At 54.0% G+C, this 18,687-nt stretch overlaps 1 protein-coding gene across 6 annotated transcripts in view; it reads right to left on the bottom strand.

The window, feature by feature from the left end:
• BICRA (BRD4 interacting chromatin remodeling complex associated protein) overlaps positions 1-16,912 on the bottom strand; it is a 76,517-nt gene extending 59,605 nt beyond the window's left edge. For 5 of the 6 annotated variants that reach the window (XM_082605710.1, XM_082605719.1, XM_082605718.1 and 2 more), the window contains exon 1: positions 16,519-16,912. The gene's annotated coding sequence lies outside the window, so the exon portion shown is untranslated. Of the gene's footprint in view, positions 1-13,476; positions 13,516-16,518 lie in introns of those variants that run through there. The other variant, XM_082605716.1, reaches the window with a different exon arrangement.
• Positions 16,913-18,687: the final 1,775 nt, after the last annotated feature.

Here is an 18,687-nt window from a genome sequence, read left to right as displayed (position 1 = left end):
GTGCTGTCTGCTTCCTGCTGAACCCTCCCAAACAAACCCCAAGGGGGAGGTGCTATTATTTTACTCCTTAGCTGTACCTCGATATGTCCCACATGGATGGGGGGCCCACACATGCAGTCTCCAGGCCAATACAGTCCACTTGTTGGTCCAGCCAGAGCTCACACCAGGGCTGTGCCAGGCCTCCTTCTGCCAGCTAGAATAGCCTCTGGCCTCTCCTTTTTTGGTTCCTCTGAAAGCTTCACCTTCCTTTGAGCTCAGAGGCCGCTCCAGAGACTGCCCTGCATTTCCAGGACCAAGAGTTATTTAAGTAGCAGGACTTGGGCTGATTCTCGCCAGCATCTCTAGGGCCTGGCACCAAGCAGTCACTCGGTAAATTCTGGCTGCTGTTTGCAAGGGATGAGAACAGTGAGGCCTTTCTGGAATGCCATTTGCCAGGGCCTCCTCAAACCTCAGCACACGCTTCCCTTTGCCTTAGCAAGTCCTCTTCCAGGAATCTGGCCAGTAAAAACGCTCCTGCACAAGCAACTGCAGGTGTGGATACAAAAATGCCAGGTCGGGTCACTCCCCTGCTCAAAAGCCTGCCATGGCTCCCATCGCACTCAGGATCAGAGCCCAGGTCCTGGTCAAAGACGCAGGATGGAAACTCTAGGGTAATAAAGAGGTAGCATGAATCAGCTCCTAATGGAGATAAGATGGAAGGCCAAATTACTCAATTAATCTAAAGGAGGCAGGAAACGAGAGAACAAGGAACAAAGAACACCAGAGATAAACCAAAAATGAATAGTAAGATAGAAGATTTCAATGCAGCCACATCAGTAATGAGGGCAAATACGAACGGTCTAACCCTGCACCGTCCACTCAGAGAGGCCTCATGTGACTGCCCAGCCCTGGGAACAGAGCTAGTCCAACAAGATGTTCTGAGTGGAAAATACACACTGGATTTCAAAAACTCAGTGCAGGGCGGAAGGCGGGAAACACTGTACAACACGTGTTGGCGAGGATGTGGAGAAATCGGAACCCTTGTGCATTACTGGTGGGAATGTGAAATGGTGCAGCCACCGTGGACAACAGTGATTCCTCAAAAAGTTAAAAAGAGAATCACCAGATGACCAAGTGACTCCATTCCTAGGTATATATCCAAAAGCACTGAAGGCAGACTCAGATTCTTGTATGCCTATGTTTATAGCAGCACTATTCACAATATCCAAAAGGTGGAAATAACACAAGTGTCTGTCTATTATTGGATGGATAAACACAGTGTGGTCTATTCAGACAATGGAATAGTATTCGGCCTTAAAAAGGAAGGAAATTCTGATAGATGCTACGGATGTGATGACTATCCTTGAAGACATTACGGTAAGTGAAATAAGCCAGACACAGAAGGATAAATACTGTATGATTCCACTTATATGAGGAAGAAGTGGTCAAATTCATAGAGAAAGAAAGTAGAATGGAGGTTACCAGTAGGTGGTGGGAGAGGGGGATGGGGAATTATTGTTTAAGGGGCACAGAGTTTCTGTCTGGAAGGATGAACAAGTTCTGGAAATGGAGAGCGGTGATGGTTACACAACACTGCAAATATACTTAATGCCACTGAATTGTGCACTTAAGAATGGTGAAAATGGGAAATTTTATGTCACGTGCATTTTACCACAATAAAAAAGACTGTAAAATATCTCATTAGTGACTTCTAGACTGATTACGTGTTGAAATAATAGTATTCTGTATATAACAGGTTGCATAAAATATATTCACATTAATTTTCCCTATTTCTTTCTCCTGTGGCTACTAGAAAATTTTAAGTAACGTGTAAGTGGCTAGGATTTTCTTACTGGACAGCACTGGTCTCGACATTCCGATCATCAAAAGGATATAGACTATTTGCTGTCTGCAAGAGACACACTTTAAATGTAAGCACACTTTAAATATAAAGACATATATAGGTTCACAGTAAAAAATGGAACCAAAAAAAAAAATCCATAGAGTAAAGGTTAAATAAATTATGGAATACTACTCCTCCTTTAGTTTGCTAAAAGAATGGGTTCTGGGGGGAGGGGTGGGGGACGGACAAATTGGGAGTTTGGGATTAGCAGATGCAAACTATTATATACAGAATGGATAAACAACAAGGTCCTGGGACTTCCCCGGCGGTCCAGTGGTTAAGGCTCTGTGCTTCCAATGCAGGGGATGTGGGTTTGATCCCGGGTTGGGGAACTAAGATCCCACGTGCGGCACAGTGCAGCCAAAAAAAAAAAAAAAAACTTAAAAAACAAATGAACAAACAAACAAAAACAACAACAAAAATAAGGTCTTGGGGACTTCCCTAGTGGTCCAGTGGTTAAGAATCTGCTGTCCAGTGCAGAGGACGTGGGTTCGATCCCTGGTCAGGGAGCTAGGATCCCACATGCCTTGGGGCAACTAAGCCCGCACACCACACCTAAGCCCGCGTGCACCGCAACTACTGAGCCCACGTGCTCTGGAGCCCGCGTGCCACAACTGGATAGAGAAGCCCATGCACCACAGTGAAGATCTCATGTGCCACAACTAAGACCCGACAAAGCCAAAAATAAATAAATTAATTAATTAAATAAATATTAAAAAAAACAAGGTCCTACTGTATAGCACAGGGAACTGTATTCAATATTCTGTAATAAACCACAATGGAAAAGACTATGAAAAAGAATGTAAATATATATGTATAACTGAATCACTTTGCTGTACAGCAGAAATTAACACAACATTGTAAATCAACTATACTTCAATTAAGAAAAAAAGAGTGGAGCTCTAGATTGCTGCCATGGAAATAATTCTAAGACATTTGTTCAAGTTAAAAAGCAAGGTGTAGAATAATTCATATGGTACGTGTGAGCAAGAGGAAAAAAATGTATGCACAGAATAGAGGGGTAGAAAGAATGCACCCAAACTCCTCACAGAGGGCTCCTCTGGAGAGGGCAGGACAAGGGGACAGTGAAAAGACTTTTATAGTGTTATATATGACTTTTTTCCATGTCTAATTAATTCATACAGATCTGCCCTCAAATTGGCAAACCCTAAAGAGTTAAGGAATCTGATCTTAGCCTCGGCATCCAGTGCAGGGCCCTTGAAGCAACTCGGAAATCGTCCGGAAACCACTCTACCCCTTGCTACTCAAAGGAGCGGCCTCAGTGTCCCCTGGGAGCCTGCTAGAAATGCAGAGTCTCAGGCCTGCCACAGATCCGCTGAATCAGACCCCGCATTTGAACAGGCTCCCCAAGGGATTCGTGTGCACATTCAAGTTTGAGAAACTGTTTATCTGCAACACAGCCCAATCTGTCTGCACAGACTTAGTAGGTACAGACTAAAGGCTGGTCAGTGATAATAATAGCAGCCAGCACTTACAACGGGCTTATTAAGTGCCAGGTGGTAACTTATCTCAATGAAACGCCACAGACATCCCACCATGTCCCAGATCATCTCGATCTACAACCCCATATCTGCAATTCCAACCTCCAAAAATCTCTAAAAACCATCCCTTTGTTTTCCCCTTTACTCACTGTGGGGCAAAAGCTAACCTGCAATGACTATCCTTATGTATCCTTCTTAGTGTAGAACAGCCACAGATATATTAGCAGCAGGAATAGTATTTGCTGCAGAAATCTTTAGCCTATTTGGGGAAGGGGAGCTGCCCTGCCTGGCTGAGGGCTGTTCCACCTCATTCCAGCCTGCGCTGTGGTCTGAAATACTCTGAATGTTGACACACCTCGGAAGCTGGTTACTGCCATAAATTTGCAGCACGTCTGTTGACATGTGACGTCATCTATGAAACCTCCGAGAGGAAGGCATCAGGCCCTCCCTCACTGATGGGGAAACTGAGGGTGTGAGAGGTGGGGGGCCCCTGCTCCAAGTCCCGCAGCTGCCTCCAGACCAGATCTGCCTCCGGGGTCCTGACCCCTTCCTTGCAGGTCTCGCTGTCAGTCACCCACCCGCTCGCTCACAAACTCACAAACACATCCGAGGAAGCTGGGGGCGCCACAGTTATGTTAATGAAGACACCACGGAGGGTAAAAAGGGAAAGAGGAGGGTGGGATGGCACCCTGCTGAGCCGGGGCCTCCACTGGCTAAGCTGAGACCCAAGCTGGATCCCAGGGCAAAAAGCGGAGTGGAGGGGGGCGGGGCAAAGGCAACTTCCTGACTGTGGGCTTTTAGTCCTGGTCCCTGTAACAAGCAAACAGTGAGGCTTTATGGCTAAAAGCCTGGGCTTTGGGGCCAGACTGCGCCCCCCGGGGTGGGGTGGGGGATCCCCAGTCTACCCTTTAGCAGATGTATGACTCTGGGCAAGTCACTTAACTGCCCAGTACCTCAGTTTCCTCATCTGTAAAATGGGGATGCTCACTGCACCTACTACCTCCTAAGGTCCTAACGTGAGTAACTGAGTCAGGACTTGTGAGGGCCCTAGACTGGTGCCCATGGCCGTGTGGGCTGTTATTATTATTGTTGCTACGGTCATGAGCTGTGGAAAACTCCTAACTGGATCCACAACACCCCTGAAATCCTCCGCCAAAGGTCGTGATGTAGAGTCAAGCGTGCGTTTCTCTGGGGGAAAGGTCGGAGGCCTCCGAGCAGGTTCCCCAAAGGACCTGAGCCCTCCTTCCCCCACACTAAGGACCACCTCGTGCTCTTAAGACCTTGCCCTGGAAAAGATAAAAGGCGGCTGCCTCTCGCCCTCCCAACAGCTGGCAATACCACCGGCCTTCCGCTCTCCTGGCCCCCACCTCCTGCCACCCCCTCCTGTCTCCAAGCAGGTTTGCACCGGCCTCCTGAACTCCTTCCCAACTGCACAAACATCTTTCTTCTGGCTTCACACCCCTCTCTTCCTCACCTCCTGACCTGTAAGGAAGCTTCACTCTTGAGCCCAACCCAGCACCCCCCTCCTCCCTCTTCTTCTAGAATCTTCCTTCGCTCCTTTCCTTTTCTCTAAGCCTGCTCAGATCCTAAAACTCTCTAAGCCTGGTCCCTCACTCATGCAGTGAATACTGAGTCTGGACGCATTCCCAGTCAGGTCCGGGGGATGAATCCTCACACAGAAACAAACCGCGTGACATGGAGAAAGTTGGACAGGGTCGTCAAGGAAGGCTTCCCAGAGGAGGCGGTATTTAAGCAGAGGCCTGCAGGACAGGACGAGGAGCCCAGAGACAGGAAGGAATGGGAGAAGATCACGGCAAGTAGAGGCAAGGGCAAATGTGGGGAGGCAGGAACAAGCTGGGTGTGGGAAGAAAGCAAGGTGAAAGGGCAGGAGATGAGGTCAGGGAGATAAGCCCAGGCCAGACTAATGGGGCTCTGTGGGGGGAGGTGAGGTTAGACTTTCACCTGAGGGCACTAGGGAGCCATAAAGGGTAGCGAGATTTTTTTTTCAATCTCTGGCTGCCAAGAGCTCCATCTGCCTGCCTTCCATCCGTCCATCCATCCATCCATCCATCCACGAAGCCATCCTTCTCTCCTGACTCCTCACCATATTCCAGTCTGGCTTCCACCCCTACATACCCATCAAACCCAGGAAACCTTTGCTTCCAGAACAGCCTCATCCAACCCAGGAAGCCTGTCCTCAGGTCCATGGAAGTTAAACCTTTCTAAAAACTCTCCGCCTTTGTTCCTGAGACGCTGATTGTGCCTTATCCTGCTCCTCCTCCCTTTCTCTGTTTTGGCCAAAGAAGCTCCCACCCCTCCCTACACGTGGGTGGCCGCCTAAGTTGATTCTCCACCCCCTCCTGTCCTCTCCCTGGGGAATCATCCCCATCCTTGGGACTTCAGGGATCACTCATGTCACCACCTCTCACTCATGGTGCCTCCAGTTCATTCATTCATTCCGTCTGCACCTCACCACCAGCCGAGAGGGTGCTGGAGCTTTACTCTCTGGGGTTTGTGTTCCCCAAACTATAGACACCACTACAGCATCTCAAGAAAGGGCACCTGCATCCACTCAGTTGCTCAGGCCAGTGACTTTGGATCATCCTGGACTCCCTCCTTCCCTTACCTCCCATCAACGAAACCGAAGCACCCCAGATCTCAGCCCCAGTGTCCTGGGTCCTCTTTCCCCGTGAAGCTTCAACTGGCCTTTGTGCAAAGCATCCCAGGTTTCTCTCTGCTAGAAATGGCATGGAGCCCAAAGCCTACCCCCAGAAGCCCTCTCCTCCAGGAAGCCTGCCCTGATGCACCAACATACCCCAGAAGCAATGCCTCCTCCTGGCCTCCACCAGCCCAGCTGACACTCCTGAGACACTGATCTCACCTTGCAGGGAGGATGGGTGTGTTTTGGGTTTACCCCCCTCCCCTGTCCCGAGTGCAGAGCTCTGAGGCCCCGCACAAGGGAGGCCTGCTATGTGGGTCTGAATTAACCAGTATGATGCGCCTGGATTCAAATCCCTGCTCTGCCAGTAGCTAGCTGCGTAACCTTGGACAAGGCACCTCACCTCTCACTGTAACTGGGAAAGGAAGGCAACCCGGGGGTCTGGCCCTGGGGAAAATTCTAAGCAAACCATGAAAACCGCACCGCACGGAGTCCCACAGCCAGGAGAAGCAACAGACAAGATGCACAGGTAGCAACACAGGAGGCCTGAGAGCGGGTGTTGGGCGACAAAGACTCAGAAGGAGAAATACAGCAGGATCCTCTGTAGAAAGCAAAAATCCACCACACAAAGCAAACAATTTGCCAGGGCACAGAACAATTTGCCAGGGCACTGGGCCAGGGAAGGAAATGAGAATACAAGGGAATCTTATACAGATAGATATATATAGATATATATATACACACATATGCACTTGCATATATGTGTATATAATATATACATTTACTACATGCCTATTATACTGTTAAGTTTAAATTTACCACTAAATTATTACATAAAGTATAATAATATGTAACATATATTAATGTATGTGTGTGGGTATATATAGTTTACTGTTCATTTGCTTAAAGCAGACTTCTGTTAGGAACTCCCTTAAATAAATCTCCCTATTCTGCTACAGAGTCTGGCCGGGGGCTCTTCAGGCCCAGAAGTTGGCTCAGTGTCCCCTGTGACCAATGCACACACGACTCCCTGCCCCTTAAAGGTCGCAAAGAAAAAATAGGACTGTGGAAGGGGGACGGGCTCGGGGACGGGCAAGGGCTGCGCAGACGTCAGGGAATTCTGCTGGTCCAGCTAAGGAGACAGAAATCTGACAAAGGAAAACAGCTCCTCACGGAACAGCTTTGAGACTTTAGGTGGCAAAGCACAGGCAGCCCGGAAGGGCCGCAGAAACCAGAAGGCAAAGACGGAGCAGAAGTTTCCCGGACATTTTTATCAACTTCGAGACCTGAGTCTTTCCCCATTTTAGCATCTCTGTAAAAGGAGGCGTAACTTACAGCAAATGGCTTGTGTGAACACAGCATGTGTGGCTTCCAGTCCTGGCTGAGCTGAGGAGGGCAGCACCTGAGCGCCCCCCTCCAGCCTCAGTCTCCCTGCTGAGCAGTGGGCAGTCCTGACCTGTCCCATGGGCCCTGATTCACTCCGTCTCTGAAGACACTTAGGGAGCGAGTACTGGGCAGTGGGGAGGTGGCTAGGGCAAGATGGGCAATGTCCATGGACCAAGTGTCAAGTGCAGTTGGGAGACCCATGGCTGCCTGTCCTGGGTGAGGGGCCTGCCGGTGGAGCTTTGCCACTGCAGGCAGAGCCCTGCAGCTTTGAGGGCTGGGCTTCCTGAGCCAAGGAACCACTCAGGGGTCGGGCTTGATAAAAGTGGTGGGGGGATGGGCCCGGGGGGGGGCAGGCAATGAAGGCAGCTGAGCCTGGCTAGGGGCCTCTCGGGCCCTACCCACCAGGACTCCCAGGAGATGCGTGGCACCCCAAGATTGGCATTTTTGGTGCTTTGGAAACAGGTGGGTCACACTTTTTAAGAAACAGAATAGCGACCGCAAGCACAGGCTCTCTGCTCCCTTTCTCCATGCCTGTGACATGTCCATCCTTCAGTCAGTCAGTGCGTCAGGCAACAAACATTACAGGATTCCTACTGCACACCAGGAGCTGAGAACACGGGGCACATCATTTCCCTCCTTCTGTAGTTTATAGAATCTAGTGAGAAACCCAGGCCTGAAGAAAAGCTCACGGGATACCTACATCCCAATGGGGCTACGAGGGGTGGAGCAGTGAAATGGGAGAGCGTCCCTAAGCCAGAGGCTGAGGCTGGGAAGGGCACCCAGGGAAGGGGCAAATGGGATGATGAGGCTTCAAGGGGGGGCCGGGGGGACAGATTTCTCTCTCCCGAGAGAAAGGAGGTAAAGCCTTCCCAAGGACTCCTGCTCAGTGATAAAAAGGCTAAATCTCAAAACAGTGATGCTGAGCTGAGGTGCTCAACCCAAAGGACCGCACACGTCTGCGAGATTCAAGAAGAGGCAAGGCAGATCCACAACAGGATAAACGAGCAGCAGGCCAGTGACCCGCTGCTCTGGGAGGGGGTGTTGACGGTGAAGGGGCACAAAGGAACTTTTTGGCTGCGATGCGAAGGCTCTGGATCTCGATGGGGTGTGGATTACACAGGCTGCTATGGTTTGGCAAGACTCATGGAGAAGCACCCTTAATCTGTGTATTTCATTGTATGCCAATTACACTCAATGAGAGGATGGGGGAGAAATACATACATACATATACACACACACACAAAACTTTCTGTGAAAGGGGATGCATGGGGGCTTCCCTGGTGGCGCAGTGGTTGAGAGTCTGCCTGCCGATGCAGGAGATGCGGGTTCGTGCCCCGGTCTGGGAGGACCCCATGTGCCGCGGAGCGGCTGGGCCCGTGAGCCATGGCCGCTGAGCCTGCGCGTCCGGAGCCTGTGCTCCGCAACGGGAGAGGCCGCAGCAGTGAGAGGCCCATGTACTGCCAAAAAAAAAAAGGGGGGATGCATGTCCACAAAAGCAGGAGGGCACTGGGCATGTTCTGGGGAGAGAAGTGAGGCCACCGTGGCCAGAGCCTGCTAGGCCGAGGGGAGCCTGGCCTGAGAGGGTAAAGAGCTGAGAACTCTTCCGGGGGCCCCCCGTCACCTAGCCTGGAGGGCTTGGTGTTCGAAGATGGGTGAGGTGCCTTGAAGGACAGGAGGGAGGTTACAGTCTAGCCAACTGCCACAATCATCCCGTGAGCATCTGTGAGCAACAGCCTGCCCAGTACCACATAGTGGACGAGAGGCAGGGCGGCATCCATCCTCCGGAAAGGGGGCTCCAGGCACCTTCGATCTGCAGGTGTCCTGGAGGAATGGACTGCCCTTTACCTCCAAGCTGCGGAGGCCACCGGGGCTCCCTCCAGGGCCCCAGGGGTCATTAACGAGGGTCCCACAGCCATAGAGATGTTCCTCCCTCACTCCACACCCAAGGCTGCCAGGATGGGACATAGGGGACACAGGAGGCTGGGGGGGGTGGTTACCTAGAAGTCAACAGCCCCCTCCAGCCCCTCGAAGGACAAGAAACACTTTGAAGGAGAATTATAGAGGATGGAGTGAGCAAAAGGAGGGGATTAAGGCAGCCAGGCCTGGTCAGGGGCTCCAGGGATATAACCCTTCCTCTGACCCTCTTACCCCTGGAAGGAGCATTTGGTTACAGCCTCCACGGAAGTGATAACTAACTACAGTGACAATGGTGACTGCTACCTTCTGCAGAGCGCTTACTCTGAGCCAGGCACTTGCAAAACATTTTTTCCACTCAGGACCTGATTTAACTGATGCAAAAGCTCTTGAAAGAAGCATCGATTTATTATTCCTGTACTTCTGGTTCTCTAATCTGGAATTAGAGAAAGGAAGTAACTTGCCCCCAAGTCACAAGGTTAGAAGGGGCAGAAAGAGGACTCGAACCTGGGCAGCTGACCCAGTAACCCCTCACTGCCGGGGTCATCTGTCCATCCCCCCGCCACTGGCCCACCTTCTCTGACTGTGATTTCTGCACAGAATATTGGAACCCACATCCAGGCATAAATCCCCAAGCCCGTGTGATCAGAAACAGCCACCAAGGTGCAAAGCCTGGGCTGGCCAAGACAGGATGGGAACACAGATCAAGGACAACCTGACCAAAGTTTACTGCCTGCAGCCTCGATTTCCCCAATCTATGAAATGGGCCTAATGTCTCTTCCAGCACAGAACAGGATAGAACCCGGAGGTGATGAAACAGATTCTGGATACCAAAAATAATAACACCATTAGTAACGATAATGATACAATTGAACTGATATGCTATCTGGAATTTGCTTAAATGTACTCCAGCAGAAAAGGGAAAAGAAAGTGCAGGGTGGCGCGGGGGTGGGGGAGGGGGGTGGGAGGAGGGATCAGCGGAAAATTGGTGAAGCTGGCGATGGGTACACAGGGGTTGATTATTTTATTCTCTCAACTCTTGGTGGGTACTTTAAAATTTCCATGATAAAAAATTAAAATAATAACAAGTGAATTTTCACCGCACTCCTGCAAGCCAGGGCCTGTCTTAAAAGCTTTCTACATCTTCACTCATTTAAGCTTCACAAAGACCCCATGAGTTCTGTTACAGATGAGGAAACTGAGGCCCAAAGGGTATTTGATTGCCTTGGAACCTTCCCTCTGATTAAAATGCCAACATTGACTGCCCGGGGTTTTAGGGGAAGGAGGCAAGGACGCAGGTATCTAATTCCACAGGAGATTTCTCTCCATCATCATCATCATCATCATCACCACCATCATGACCACCATCACCACCAACACCATCACCACCATCACAGCCACGGACATTTTCTGAGCACTTGTGACATGTCAGGCACTGTGTTAAGCACTGAACATCCGTGAGCACACAGGTAGGTCTCCCATCACAGCCGTTCTTCCAGATGAGGAAAGCGAGACCCAGAGCAGGACAGCCCTGTCTGTCCCCAGGGCCATGCCGCCGCCGCAGCCTGCCCTGTGCCCTCCGCTGCTGTGCGGTTTAGAATGCCAACAGTGTTCCCTATGTGCCTTTCAGGAAGACAATGGAGAGCTTTCAGAGTGGCGAAGTCAGCGTGGGGCCCACAGGAGAACAGTAACCATAGTGAAAATAACAGCAACATCAGATGCTCCTTCCCGAACAGCTACTGCACGCCCGGCTGGGGAGGGCGGTGCCTCCTTCGGCCCTCACAGCCCACCTGCCAGGGAGCCATCATGGGCCCATTTTACAGACAAGGAAATTGAGACCCAGAAAAGGATCGCTTGCCCAAGGTCACGCTGCAGGTAAGTGCAAAAGCCAGCATTCCCTCCCCTGCCTGCCAGTAAGGGGGCTCACAGCCCAGAATTAAGGGGCTCCTCACCCCAGGAGACAGAACTGCCATAGAATGACAGATGACACCTCCACCGAATGACTCAGCTAGGCTACCCATGCACCTTGATGGGTATTATTTAATCCTCACGACAAGCTTTCCAAAAGTAGGTACTGAGGTGAACCCATTTAACAGAGGGGACAACTGAGGCCCAGAGCCAGCAAGCCCCCTGCCTGCATCCATTCAGCCAGCAAGCGGCAGAGCCGGGATTCGAATCAACAGCGCCCCCACCCTTGACCTCTACACCAAGTGGCAAGCACAGGGTGCAGGCCACAGGCAGGAAGGAAGGGGCAAGGAGGTCACAAGAGGCAAAGACAATGGATGGACGGGTGGGATGACTTGAACAGGAGGGGAAACGATTTCCTTCAAGATACAGCTCCACAGGTGCCTCCCAAGAGTGACCAAATGACAAACCGCAGGCTCTTGACCCAGCAATCCCGCCTCCAGGAGTTTACCCCACTGGCATACCCACTTCCCAGTAAGACAAATGGATGCATGCCCTCTGGCTCTGCACGCTGAAACTTTAGGAAACACCTCCATATTCGTGTTGAGTCAAGGAGGATTTGCCCACACTGAGGAATACAATGCAGCTGAGAAAAAGCCAAAGAAACCTCTCCATGTATTGTGCACATCTCCCAGGGAGATGAAGTGAAAAAAGCAACGTGCAGAACGACGGGAAGAGGGGGCTACAATCTGTGCAAAATAAATATTTTTAAAGACATACACAGGTATATAAATGTGTGCGCACAGAACATCAGGATTGAGGCGGTGCTCTGGGGAGGCGAGTTGGGGGCCCAGGGGTGCCCCAGAGGGTAAAGGGGGAGACTTACTATGTTTGAGATTTTGAATTTGTCCCATGTGGATGTATCACTTAGAAAAAAAGAGAAAGAGAGAAAGAAGCTGCTTCCCCCTTGGAGCCTTTGCAAACCACCCAGACAGAAGGCATCAAAGTCCCCCAGCAGCCTTGAAGACAACACTTCTCTCTAGCTTTCTCCCGGATCGGGTCCCAGTATCATAACTGGGCCCCAGGTCCGTGGCACACAATAGGCCCCCAGGAAGTTTAATCGGGAACAATTTAAGACAGACAGGCCCTCTCTCCAGCTTCTCCTGCCAACAGATCCCCCGCCACCATGATACCTGCAAACTCAGGACGCAAAACTGTCGCCAAACGAGAAATGTCTTAGAAAACCTTCTCTTTTCCCGTTGGGGGATCTTGCATGCCACTGAGACACAAAGGCTTCAGTCAATGGGGATAAAACTCTATTGGTGGTACCCCAGGCAGGGGAGAAGTCTAGGGAAGGAAGGAGGAGGGAATCCTTGGGGACCAGTCAACCAAACATTTCCCATGTGTCTCTAGTGTGACACATCCTACGTTGGGGAGCCAACTGAGACAGGCCCTCCGCCCTCAGAGAGCGGGGACAAACTTGGATATGACCCGGTGAAAAAGGGGGGCAAGTCGTTCTGATTGGGGGGAGAGCATTTTACATCATGGACGTAAAACAGGCAACTTGCTGTTTCCACTAAGAGTCAGGGAGCCTGGTGGGGGAAAGACCCCGAAGAGACAGAGGTGAGAGAACCATGCTCCCCCCGACCTCTCCCCTGCAGGGCGGGAGAGGGAGAAAGGCAGCCCCTCACTGCTTTCCAGGCCCAGGCCAGCTAGAAAGGAATGCCATGTTTTCCTGTTTCCAATTAACTTCCCCCCACCAGCAGCCCTCCGCATTCTTGAGACCAGGAGTCAAGACAGCCACGGGGGAGAGCTGGGAGAGCGGGCAGGAACTCTGATGGTGGCTGGGCCTGGGGCTCAAAGGTGACCCCCCCAGGACCCCAGAGTACCCACACCACACCCCAGAACCCTCCTGCCAGGCCCCCTGGGCTTGGTGCTGACCCCTGGACCCTTCCACAGCCTCTCAGAGGGGAGAGGGGGAAGACCCCACATCCCCAGGGAAGGTTGGGGAAGGCCCCTGAGGCCTCTGGGAAGGAAGCGGGCAAAAAAGGGGGGCGGGGCATAGGCCTGTCACTCTTGGGCCTCACACTTCCCCCCTTTTCCACTGCCACCCTGCCCCCCAAAAATCAGTTCCAACTTTCAGGAAGCACTCACCCTAGAGAGACCTACAGCCCCTCCCCTCCTGCCCCCACCCCACAGGAATTATGATTACTTATGATGCCTGTCACCTCAGGAAGGTATTTGCAGGGTGTCCCTCAAAGTGTTAGCCCCTCTCCAATCACACCCCCGTCCCTGAAGTCTGGGCTGGAGTCCCCTCTCAGCCATCGAACAGGTTTCCGCTGGACTCAGTTTCCTCATCTGTAACATGGCAAGATCGCCCATATTGCCCCCCTCAGTGGGTAAGCTGGGCCCTCCCCAGCCCTTCCCCCTCCCCCCCCCAAATGTGTATTCGGCACCAGTAAGTGCTGAAGGGGTGGGGTCCCAGAGGGCTGGAGGCTGCTGAAGGGGTGGGGTCCCAGAGAGCTGGAGACGGAGGGTCACCAAAGTGGAACTCCTTACTGCCTGCCCTCACCCACCACCACAGGGAATTCCTCCAAGATAGATGCCTTTTGCCATTCACCGTAAAATACCCAGCACCCAACTTTCCTCCCCACCCCTACAGGCCTGCCATATCCCCGTATGCTGAAGGAGAAATAAAAATAACACGTTTGGATAAAACTTTCAGTCACCGCAAGGTCAGTTAAGGAAGCTCTACTGATCCCCACCTGCAGATGAGGAAACTGAGGACTAGTGAGTTGAATCTAGTGCCTGAGGTTACAGAGTGGGACAGGGAGTCTGCCACCCAGGCCGAGGGGAGAACGGACAGGGGAGTTCTCTGCCAGCTACATCACGGCGCCACGGAGGGTCACAGGGCAGAGCGACGACGAAGGTCCCCGGCAGCTCAGATTCCCTCCCAGCGGGGCTGAGTCCCAGCTCAGATGGAAGAGGAAGAGGATGACAGAGGGGCCACCGAACAAGTGCCCCCCAAACCCCAGCCAGCGAGTCCTGGGGACCCCCTTCTCCTGACTCCACACCTCCAATCCTCAGCTCCTGCATGCAAACGCTCTGTTCCAGCCACAGGTGAAAGCATCCTGCCCTCAGCCCAGCTTCCAGATGCTCCTTACTCCTTCCCCAAACGATCACTGGGGCGGGGGGGGGGGGCGGGATTCGGCGGTTCCTTCCTGGTATTATCTACATTTGAGACTCAGCTGAAGTCAAAGGGACAAATTGCCAAAGAGGGGTACAGGAGAACCTAAGAGTTTTGAGCTGAGTTGGAAAAACTTGAGACGGTTACAGATTGGGGCTGTGTGACCCCGGGCAAGTCACTTAGCTTCTCTGAGCCTCCATTAGCTTGTCTGCAAAATGGGAATCACATAACTGACCCAACTTCCTCCTCGGGTGGTGGCCAGTGGGTAGCGCACCTAACAGTAGCCAATCCCTAATGCTCTCTGGGTAGGAGATGTTATTTCCACCTTCCAGGAGTGGGGGAGCTCTGGGGGAGGGGGGTGTAGCTAAGCACACCCCTTAAGTCTCACTGGACGCTGGCACATGGGAAGGGGGTGGCTCCTCAGCTGTCCTCCTCCCCTGTTCTCCCACCACCCTAGCAGGTCGGTGTTGACTGAGGCCCCCACCCCAGGTGAGGGGAGAGGTGTGAAAGTACAGAGTACTTCTCAGAAATCTCAGGCCGTGAAGTCTGGGGGTGTTTCTAAAAACTGTTTCCCTGACAAGCGCCCTGGGAAAGGAGGTGTGAGGGAAAAGCAAACCCTCAATACATCCCCAGATCTAGACTATCCGGAGGGCTGTGTGACAAAAGGGGCTGCCTGTCCGGGCAGAAGGCCGAGCACGGGCAGGAGCCCCGGTCCGGGTACACCAGAGGGCTGGGACCTGTCACCCCGGCCTCCGGGGAGAGCTGACACAGCGGCCTCTGACCCCACCTCCCGGGAAGTTCAGCTGCTCAGAACCACAAAGCAAAACAAAGGGGTGCGGAGAGGAAGGAGGGAGCCGCCGTGCCTTCCAATCACCGCTGCCTCCCGAGCCCGCCCGCGGCTGCTCGCCCCGCTCGCCGCTGGCCGCGGACCAAGGCCTGGGCAGCCCGCGGTCCCTGGTCTCCCCGCGGCCGCCCGTGACAGGAGCCAGAGAAGCAGCCGAGGGGCAGCGAGGGATGGGAAAACCAGATGGCTCCATCCCTCCGCCCTCCTGCTCCATCCCTCCCTCCGGGTGCCCGCGGCCCGGCCGCCCTCCGCAGGGGCCCGGGGAGGCCTCGGGCCCGGCTCGTCCGGGCTCACCACAGGGAAAGGGCTGCCTTTGTCTAAAGGTCACCACCCGAGCGCGGTGCCCGGGCTGGGCCTGGTGCCTCCCATTGCTAGGCCGAGGGGGTGGAGATGGGGGGCCGCCCCAAATCTCGGAGGTGACAGGGGTAAGGCTCACCTCCCTCCTCCCATCCCCCGTAGCGGCCCCCTCCGGGAACAACCAGCTAGGGGGGGCGGGGGTCAACTCCTTTCATTGCTGGGGGGTGGGGGACCAAGTCAACTCCTTTCATTGTTTCGGGGCGGTGGGGAGGAGGAGACCCAGTGGCTTCCTTCCGCATCCATCCCTCCCCAGCATGCCGGAGGCCCCGTTTCTCTCCAGCACCCCCGGAGGGATCTGAGAAGGGAGCGCAGGGGACGGGCGAGAGGGGGAGATGAAGGCTCGCCAGCTCCGGCCGGGAAACCACCATCCGATGCCCCATTGCCCTCTTCTTCCCCAAAAGGCAGGGAGCAGGGCGAGTGGAGGGGGGGCCCCCCGGGCCGGGGGACGGGGTCTCCCCACCCCTCCCCCCGTGGAACGTTAGGTCTCGTTTTTCCGCCGCTCCATTGTATCACCGGCAGCCGGCGGGAGGGCCGGGGAGGCACCGGGCGCCGGGTTTGGGCAGGGGAGCCCGGGGTGGGGGGGGTGGGGGTCCCCGCAGAATCGGGGCGGTGGTGATGGAGAGACGCGGGGGGTGAGGGGGGGCTGCCGGGAGTGGTGGGCGCCGAACAGAAAAAGAGGCAGCGGGCGATGCGCCCCGGTTGGGGGGCTAAGTGTGTGAGTGTCGGGGGGGTGGGTTCGGCCCCGGCTCCGGCTCCCCCCACACACACCCTCGCCGCCAACCCCCACTCCCCCCTCGCTTTTGCGCCCTGTCACAGCCCCGACTCGCAGGTAGAGAGAGTTAAGAGATTTAAAGAGAAATTGCTACATTGTGAGAAACTCACCCTGATGTTTGAGCAGCCGTCGGCGCGGGGTCTCCGAGACGGCCCCGCACGGGCTGCAAAGGGAGGACCCAGAAGGGGCCGACCGGCCGGGCCGGTCAGCGCACTGCCTGATCGCATGGCGGCCGCCCGGCAGCCTCCGCCAGGCCCCTGCCGCCGCCCCGCGCCGCGGCCCGGGCGCCCCGGACCCGCGCCCGCTCCGGGCGGGACCCCTCGGGTTTGCAAAAAAAAAAAAATTATTTTTTAATTACATGCAAAAGAAAAAAAAAAACCTTGCAGGTTTTGTGTTCCGCCCCCCCCCTTTCCTCCTCCTCCTCCTCCTCCTCCTCCTCCCTCCGCCCTCGCCGAGGGACGGGCTTGGGGGAGGCCCCGCCCCGCGACTCAGCAAACCAGCTTCGGCTCTGGGCGCCGAGCTGCGGGCCCTCGAACGAATGGGAGGCTGCGAACGCCCCGGGAGGGTGACCTCCGCACCGGCGCCGCCCCCTCCCCAGCCCTAGTCCCGGGGGTTCAGGGGCGCGCCTTCCCAGGCTACGGTGGAGTCTGCCGACTGCATCGAGCGATGCTCCGGATTAGGGGGAAAGGCTAAAGGGATTCGCCCTCCCGTATCCCGGGCGCCCAGCCCGTCTGGGGAGCGGGCGCGGTGCGCCCTGGGCGCGCCCCGACGCGGGGGATGGTCGCCGGGCGGGAGGACGCGACCAGGGGGAGCGCCGAAGGTTCGAAAAGGTAGCGAGAGTCACGGCTGGAGGAGAGGGGAGGCCCCGCAGGTGGAATCGCGAAGGAGCCGGGAGTCGGAGCCAAAAGGGTGGAAGGCGCGGGGGCGGGGGGTGCTTTGGGGCTACTGGCCGGGACTCCGAACGCGGCTCGCTCACTCACCTCAATCGGTCTTTTGAGCTGCTACGCCCCGGGGAGGGCGCCGGGGACGTGGGTCCGACCTGTCTTAGAGCCTCCTCGAGGCCTCTCGGGCCGCGCAGATGGGACTCCCAGAAGCCCCGGGACGCCTCGGTGGTGTTGGGTCTGTTTCCGCCCCGCGGGGCCGTGTACGCCTTGCGGGCGTGACACTTCGATTAGCGCGTTCGTTCAGGGAACGCTTGCTAAGCGCCTGCTGTGTGCCCTGCGCCTTGCTCGGGGCCCATCGAGCACCCAGACAGCTCGGAGCTACCCTGCCGGGGCGCACAGGCCAAGGGAACTTACATTCTGGTCTTTTCTTACCTTCTGTTTCCCCGGTGCTCTGGAAAAGCCATGTGTATACCGAAGCAGCTCAATAAATGTGTGTTGAATAAATGAGTGATTGAGATCTATGTGTTTTAAGCTTTAGAATTGATCCTGGCATCTTGGTGGCACTACGCATGTTATTTAAGAGACCACAGAGGTTAAGCGTGCTGACTCAAACCAGTGAGCCTGTGCTTCACATCCTGCCACTTTCTTTGCTGTGTGACCTTGGACAAATTACTTCACCTCTCCGTGCCTCCATTTCCAAGAGGAAATAATTAATAGGCCTCATTTCATAAGGTCATTAGGAGAAAATGTTCTCATGGAGAGCAGCATCTACAGGAAGTGCCAGATAAGTGCTGTTATTATTAACTATTATAGAAAAAGGAAACTATCAATTCCAGAAGTGAACACGTGTTGCCCCAAACATAAGACAGTGGTCAATCTATAACTCATATAGTAGTCATCCATGGCCCACTGAGGTATGTGACCCTTCCAGGAACAGCAACATACAAGGACATTATTTCTGTGCAGCTTGTCCTTCCATTTGCTAAGATTGAGCCACTGGGCTACACCTTGGGTATTCATTTACCTGGATGCCATTTTTCCAGTCTTCACCAAGAAGAGACCTCCAGGAACTCCCATCTAGAGACCTTTAGTTATTCCCACCTTGCAGTGTAGAAAACTAAATTGGCTCAGAGAGGAGAAGCGTTTTTCCCAAGGTCACACAACCGGGAAGTGGGACCTGATCTGAGCTGGGTGGCACTGATGTCCCTTTGTTATAGCTGCCAACCCTGGGGGACTCGGAACTAGGGAACTGACTGGGGTTCAAAGGTAGCAGACCTGAGGCATTGCGGGGGGTGACTGTCCAAGTTTATTCATTCATACAGGAAGTATTGTTTATGGGTATCTAGTGTGTGCCAGGAATATAGCAGTGACCAAGAACACCCTGGTTCCTGCCCC

This window comes from Mesoplodon mirus (assembly GCF_964341445.2).
Source record: "Mesoplodon mirus genome assembly, chromosome: 19".
Taxonomy (NCBI): domain Eukaryota; kingdom Metazoa; phylum Chordata; class Mammalia; order Artiodactyla; family Ziphiidae; genus Mesoplodon; species Mesoplodon mirus.
Note: the sequence above shows the minus strand (reverse complement) of the source record. Positions and strands in the feature narration are given on the sequence as shown.